Source organism: Aegilops tauschii, chromosome 1 (assembly GCF_002575655.3).
Source record: "Aegilops tauschii subsp. strangulata cultivar AL8/78 chromosome 1, Aet v6.0, whole genome shotgun sequence".
Classification (NCBI taxonomy): Eukaryota; Viridiplantae; Streptophyta; class Magnoliopsida; order Poales; family Poaceae; genus Aegilops; species Aegilops tauschii.
Window position 1 is genome coordinate 389003707 of NC_053035.3, and position 6000 is coordinate 389009706.

A 6000-nucleotide genomic window follows, 5' to 3' on the forward strand; every position below is an offset into this window, starting at 1 on the left:
GATCTCGCGAATGTTGAAATGATCGGATCCACTTGAAAAAGAGCACGTTGGTTGGAAAAGAATTGGCATGACAATCTCGATGATCAAGAAGGATTGGTATTCACATAGAAGTATGAGAACACCGCTTAGGAAAGGTAAGGAATCAACACTTGACTTCGAAGCAACTCGAATACCACAAACCAAAACAAAACAAAGGATTGGCTTAGGAAATAAGCCGGAAACAAACATATGATAAATCCCATATCGTATCATGTGTCTGTTGGAAAGATAATCTAGGAGCTACTTGAATTCCCACTTATAAACTCCCGAAACTTTCTGGTTATGCAATCAGGCGTTGGGGATACAGGGGACGCAATATATCTCACCCAAACTAACAATCCCTAGATCCAGCTGTATCTATCCGTCAACACATAACCAAGAAAACTCCGGAAATCGTGTACCTCAACCTTCGAAAAGCATCCGTTATACGAGTTATGGCAATACTCCCGAACTCTCGGCCCAGTACTGGGTGGCGTCGAGGTGATCTCACCAACAACTGCATAAAAGAGATTTTCGATGTTGGCGAAACTCAGATATTCCAGAACTGCAACGATAAAATTGTGACGACAACACCTCGAAGCTCAACTCCCCGGGACACTGCCACAACCCCTAAATGTCAGGAGGCACCAAGAACAATGTTCTCGTCAAAAAACCATCGAAACGATTCCAAGATACCCGCGTGATCCTAAAAAAAATTCATGAAATTTGAGGAGAGGAAAGTCAAAACATCTACGTCAGGAGGCCTCACCAGAGTGACGAAGGGACTGAGGAGTAAAAAGAATCCTACTCTCCGATATATATAATCCTAAGATTCAAAACATTTTTTTCTAGACTCAACAACGTCAGCGATTCGATCAAGCAGGGGGCTCCTAAGTCGGGGATGGCTCTGATTACCAACTTATAACGCCCACGATGCGGCTATATCTCTCACGTGTCGAGGTACGACTTGGAGGCATAACCGCATTGTAGGTTTTGTCGCAAGAAGGGTCATCTTCACACAATCTCATGTAATGAACAAGAATGGGATAAAGAGAGTTGGCTTACAATCGCCACTTCACACAATACATTAATAAATTCATACATCATTCAAAATACACACATAGACCGACTATGGTCAAAACCAAATGAAAAGAAGATAACCCCAAATGCTAGATCCCCGATCGTCCCAACTGGGCTCCAGTACTGATCATCAGGAAACGAAACATAGTAACGACCAAGTTCCTCGTCGAACTCCCACTTGAGCTCGATTGCGTCGCCTGCACTGGTATCGTCGGCACCTGCAACTGTTTTGGTAGAATCTGTGAGTCGCGAGGACTCAACAATCTCACTCCCGCGAGATCAAGACTATTTAAGCTTATGGGCAGGAAAGGGGTAATGAGGTGGAGCTGCAGCAAGCACTAAGCAAATATGGTGGCTAACATACGCAAATAAGAGCGAGAAGAGAAGCAACGCAACGGTCGAGAAGGTAGAAGTGATCAAGAAGTGATCCTGAAGCTACTTACGTTCATACATAACCCAAACCGTGTTCACTTCCCGGACTCCGCCGAAAAGAGACCATCACGGCTACACACGCGGTTGATGTATTTTAATTAAGTCAAGTGTCAAGTTCTCTACAACCGGACATTAACAAATTCCCATCTGCCACATTACCGCGGGCACGGCTCTCGAAAGTTTAAACCCTACAGGGGTGTCCCAACTTAGCCCATCACAAGCTCTCACGGTCAATGAAGGATATTCCTTCTCCCGGGAAGACCCGATCAGGCTCGGAATCCCGGTTACAAGACGTTTCGACAATGGTAAAACAAGACCAGCAAGACCACATGACTGTGCTGACAAATCCCGATAGGAGCTGCACATATCTCGTTCTCAGCACACACCGGATGAGCGAAGCGTACAGGTACCAACGTAACCCAAGTTGCCAAGGGACGGTCCCGCACGGTGCTCTAGTTTGGACCAACACTCAGAGGAGCACTGGCCCGGGGGGTTAAAATAAATATGACCCTCGGGAGCGCGACTCCCAAGGGAAAAAGGCTTAGGTGGCAAATGTTAAAACCAAGGTTGGGCCTTGTTGGAGGAGTTTTATTCAAAGCGAACTGTCAAGGGATTTCCATAACACCCAACCGCGTAAGGAACGCAAAATCAAGGAACATAACACCGGTATGACAGAAACTAGGGCGGCAAGAGTGGAACAAGACACCAGGCATAAGGCCGAGCCTTCCACCCTTTACCAAGTATATAGGTGCATTAATTAAAATAAGAGATATTGTGATATCCCAACATATTCATGTTCCAACATGGAACAAACTTCAGCTTCACCTGCAACTAGCAACGCTATAAGAAGGGCTGAGCAAAAGCGATAACTTAGCCAAACAACGGTTTGCTAGGAAAGGATGGTTAGAGGCTTGACATGGCAATATGGGAGGCATGATATAGCAAGTGGTAGGTAGCGCGGCATAGCAATAGAGCGAACAACTAGCAAGCAAAGATAGAAGTGATTTCGAGGGTATGGTCATCTTGCCTGAGATTCCACTAGGAAGAAGATCAAGTCCATGAAGAAGACAAACGGACGAAGTCGAACGAACCCTCACAACTCCGGAACGAAACCGAAGCTAATGAGAGAAGTAAACCGGAAAGAAGCAAACAACATGGTAAACACACAATCATAAACATGGCATGATGCACAGTCAAGTATGATGCATGTCTGGTTTAAATGAGGCATGGCATGGCAAAATGCAACAAACAATACGACAAATTAAGTGGAGTTCAATATGCAACGAGTTGCATATTGACAAAACACCACATCAATTATTTAGTTCTCTCCCGTTTATGTACCCAACAAAATTAACTGTGGTTAAGCATGGCAAGAGGTGAAGCATAATAAAACTATCTATTTAGGCAAGTTTAAATGAGGCCGGAAATAACAAATAACAATTCCGAAAAATCCCCATATGTCATTTAGCAATTTAAAGCAACCAACAATTTTAAACGTTTTAAAAGTTATTATCATGATGCGGATGACATATGCAAGTTTTAAGCAATTTTATGGAAATGTTGACATGAGCATGACACGAGGCATTTGTCGCCATGGCGGAAGGAAAAGGGTGCCACGGCGGTGAAACGGAAATGGTGCCACGGCAACATCCCAGTTCCGGCAACTCGATTGAGATGCTGGTGCAAAGGAACAAGTGTGGGTGCGCGAAACGTGCAAGAGTGACGGAGAGTGATCCCGGATACCGGGTGTCCCACATGTCGGTGGCATGGCTTACGGCGAACGTGCAAGGAACAATTCGGACACGGTCCAAACATAGGGTGCTTCTCATACAACACATGCATTCGGTCCACGGACGTCGTCTCGGGGTTATACCTTCGAAGCATGCCTTTTCGGAGCGGATCGGGTTCGACGGTAGTGGAAGTAGTCGTTCTCGCGACGGTAGTGGAAGTAGTGGTACACGATGACGATAGTGGCACATCTTGTAGTGGAACTTGGGCGTAGTGGTACACGTTTCATAGAGGAACTTGACGCCCACGGGGTCGACAGTAGAGATACACACGTTGTCGGGCTACTTGTCGGTCCGGTCTTGGTGTAGACGTACATGGCAAACGTAGTGGTACTAAGCGCCGGTCGTCGAGGGACTTGCCGAAAACCACAGAGCCGGTGTGCTTGTTCAGGCGTCGATCTTGCCTGTGGGGTAATTGGCGAATCTGCATAGTCGCACACGGGTCATAGTGGTACTTGTCAAACTCCACGGGGGATGGTCTTGGCGTGCAGCGAACAACAGTACAGGAAGGCAAAGGCATGGCCGAAGGTGAGGTGGCAACGGCCTTGGGCGTGAAATCCAGCGACGGTACGACGGGGAACGGCGGACTTGACGGTGGAGGAGGAGGTTGGTTGCAGGCCATGAGCAGCGGCGCGAGACGCAGCGAGGTCATGGGGGCGCGGGACTTGGACGCCGGCTGCCGGGAAGCTCGGGGCAGGGGAAGCAGCCACCATGGGGACCGGGAGAAGCTCGGCTCCCCTCGGGCGTTGCAGGCTGCTGGTGGAGGAGACGCGCGGGCGAGGTGGCTCCTGGTCGCCGTAGAGGAAGCAGAGGACGGCGCGGGTCCGGCGACGACGGAGAACAGCAGGATGCGGCGAGGCTGCGCTGGCACTTGGCGAAGGCGTGGCTATGGAGGACGGCGGTGCCATGGCCGTGCGGGCAGACGAGCTCGCGGGGCCGCGGGGTGGTTGGCTTGAGGGGTCTCGCTCCTCTCTCTTTCTCTGCGGATGGCGGCACGAGCGAGGGAGAGGGAGAGATCGAGAGGAAGGAGTGGCGGCCCAAGGGAGGAGAACAGGGTGCGGGCTAGGGTTAGAGCTGGTGGGGGCGCCGGCTGGGCTTTGGGCTTAGAGGCTGGCTGGGCTGCAGGCTCTCTTCTCTCTCTCTCACTCTAAAGAAAATAAAAAAATAGAGATAAGAAAGAAAAGAAAGGGAGGTTAGGGGAAGAAGTTGGACACGCGGATAATTTCCCCAGACTCACAAAAATGTGCTTGTTCCGAGAAAATAGAAAAGGCCATGATTGAAAGATTTAAATTCAAACTCATTTGATTTAAATTCAAATGATTTGAATAGGAAGTGAGGGTTGGGAAGGTCCAAAAATGTTCGGATTTTTGGTGGAGCTCCGGAATATGATGAAAGAATATATGGCAAGGTTGGAGACCAAGAATTAAGATAACAAAGGCATTGGGATAATTTGCAAGTGTGTTATGGTGATTTCCAAATTAAAGAAATATTTAATATAGCTCCCTAATATTGGGAGGATATGTTATAAAGAGAAGTCACCCTTCCCTCGATTTAAATAGATCAACCATCTATGCAATTTATTAGTTGAGTTGAGATGCAAAGATTAATGACATGATGGCATGATGACATGTTGCAATGCAAAAATAAAAGAGCAACCACAAAAGAAACATACGGTGATCACGAAAATATGGAAGCCTTCTGAAACGTCGGTCTCGGGGCGTCACAACTGATGTGGGGAAATTCTCGATCAATCTATTGGACACTCATTTTGGAGCGATTCACATAGGAAGAGCAGCCGGTCGAACCAGATGAGTCGCCCCAATTTTAGAAGAGAACAAAGTACATGACCTGAGTTCCTGATTGGTTTTCGGGCAATTGCTATTTTTTTTCTTTAAGAGTTTGAAGTTCACAATTGATAATCTAGGATTACAATAGTACCCCTAACAAGAAGGAAATAACAACAAGGATCAAGGGGAACAACACGCACACCACCTCCAGGATGGGCTAATGGCGCGTCGCCAACACCGCCGCTCCGCAGCCGAAGCTAAGCCATGCATGTACGAACCACCAGACAGTAGGTTGCTGGACGGGGTGCGTAGGTCGCTGGAAAGCGACCTGGCGTACAACCTCTCCTCACCTTCGTTGTACGGGCCGACCATTGTGGCTTTTTTTCCCGCCAGTTTTGGGAATGTTCTAATGTCATCCCTGAACCGTTTTTTCTTTGCTTTGTCTTTCTTTTTTTCGTTCTTTAATCTATTTTCTTTTATTTTTATTTTTACTTTTTATCTTCTTTTTTCTTTTTTCATGTTCGTTTTTTATTTTCCTTTATAAGTTTTTTTTATGAACACCTTCCAAATTCCTGAATATTTTTTGAAAGCATAACTATTTTTTAAAATCATGCACATTTTTGAATTCATAAACATTTTTTAAAACTGTGAAGAACTCTTTGAGACCCTGAAGATTTCTGAAAATTTGAGAACATTTGTTTTTACAAATTTGTGAATGTTTTTTGAAATTAAGATTTTTTTTAAAATTCACGAACATATTTTAAAAATTCGTGAACATCTTTTGAAAATCATGAACATCCTTTTGAAACTCCTTAAATAATTTTTGTATCAGCATACTTTTTTAATTAATGATCATCTATTGAAATACACAAACTTTTTTGTTTTGACAAACATAT